Source organism: Magallana gigas, chromosome 2 (assembly GCF_963853765.1).
Source record: "Magallana gigas chromosome 2, xbMagGiga1.1, whole genome shotgun sequence".
Classification (NCBI taxonomy): Eukaryota; Metazoa; Mollusca; class Bivalvia; order Ostreida; family Ostreidae; genus Magallana; species Magallana gigas.
Genome location: NC_088854.1, coordinates 51,624,792 through 51,626,525, shown reverse-complemented (window position 1 = coordinate 51,626,525; position 1,734 = coordinate 51,624,792). Strand labels below are relative to the sequence as shown.

The window sequence follows — 1,734 nt, the reverse complement described above, 5'->3', positions numbered from 1 at the left end:
ACGTTTGGACAATTTACTTGGACAGTGTTATTTTATAATATTGGTAATGTTAAGTGATGTCAGTACATGTATTTGCATGTTAACAGTGGATACTGTTGTACTAACTAATATATTTAATTATATTTAGTTATTTACTCAAGATATTGAAATCTCTTAACATACATATTAACTAGGCTAGTATAAGTTACTTTCATAGTATGACAAACAACCATAATAGATGAAGATATCAAGTGTGCAGTAGCAATTTGGAATATAAACAGAGAATAAACTCATGCAAGATAACAATTTAACAATTTATTGAGCATTAAAATGCTAAATGATAACATGTTCATACAGTGCATGATGCATGAAGACAAGTTCATTCAACTTCTCTCTCTCTCTCTCTCTCTCTCTCTCTCTCTCTCTCTCTCTCTCTTATGTGGTCAATCCGACAAACTTCAAAGCATCTTATTTTAGTCTTGTTTGCATCTTTTATTCATTGAAGAAAAATGTGCAGTGTGCAGATGATTAAATTGAGAAAAACAAATTCCAAGTGATATCTTCTGGATATTCAACCACTCCTTAGAAAACATTGGTTAATTTAAATGAATGTGGCAATTTATATAATGACTTGCAAATCTAGTTAGTTTCTCTGCCATCTAAATATATCCTTCCAAATTACTGCTTCACATAATCCCTGAACCCCCTTCTTGATCTTCTTTCTTATTCGGCACACTTTCACTGTTTCATATGCAGGAATATCATTTTTACCCATGATATTAGATGCTGTAAAAGTCATCCAGATCCATCATGCCAAGCAACTTGATGGGTTTTTTTTCTTTCAGCAATCTTGTAGGTTTTTTTTCTTCTATGTTTTATCCAAGTTTAAATATAGAAGGACAGTACTTTCCAGAAGAATAATTCATTTGCACTTCTCTAAAAAAATATTGCTGTGCTAACAAAAAAAAAACCACCCCATATTTTCTGCTGTGTATGTTATAAAAACTCATCATTTCATAACATTTTTTTTCTTCAATTTTTTAAAAAAGCAACATTTTTCAATTACGAAAATTAAAGAGATGAAGATTGAAGACTAAATTGACCTATCAAAGGAAAAAAAGAGTATTCCAAATCTCAACACAATCCTATCTAAAATTTTTGTAGGATATTTTCCCAATATTACCCACATGAAGCCACAGGCACTTGTTTCTGAGAAAAAAAATTACCCTATAATATAGGGTAATTTTTTTTCTCCGAAACAAGTGCCTGTGCATGAAACACTCTATGACTATTGTTGAAATTTCTTTTTACAAAGATTTATTCATGGTATGTGAATGCAATTAATACAAATTAAATGTACGAGTAAACATCTGATATTAAATAATTTAAATGTAAGAATGCTCTCTCTCTCTCTCTCAATGCATATTATTTACCTGACCCCTCTTGAACTACCCATTTGTCAAGAAATAACATTCCTCTGTCGTCATCAGGTGAACACCTCTTGCCTTTTTTTTGAGGAGTGCAGGGGTGTGCAATTACCATCGCCCGACGCCCGGGGCTACCGATTTTAGAGGTCGGGCTAGCAAAAACATTAACTGTGGTAGCCCGTCGGGCTAGTAAATCATAACCAGAGTTGGCAAAATATGCCGGTAAATTTGCGGTGTCCTAGTAGGAAAAGTGTATCGTCATTGTTATCACAGAGGCATGATATCTGCTCCTTTTAAGTCATGATAGCCTAAAAATGTCTTAAGCATT

The 1,734-nt window shown here is 32.9% G+C and overlaps 1 long non-coding RNA gene across 1 annotated transcript; it reads right to left on the bottom strand.

The window, feature by feature from the left end:
* Positions 1–279: 279 nt before the first annotated feature.
* Positions 280–1,501, bottom strand: LOC117686110 (uncharacterized). The gene is made up of 2 exons (XR_010711313.1): positions 1,413–1,501; positions 280–915 (listed from the first exon to the last, which is right to left on the bottom strand). It is a non-coding gene; the product is annotated as an uncharacterized lncRNA (long non-coding RNA).
* Positions 1,502–1,734: the final 233 nt, after the last annotated feature.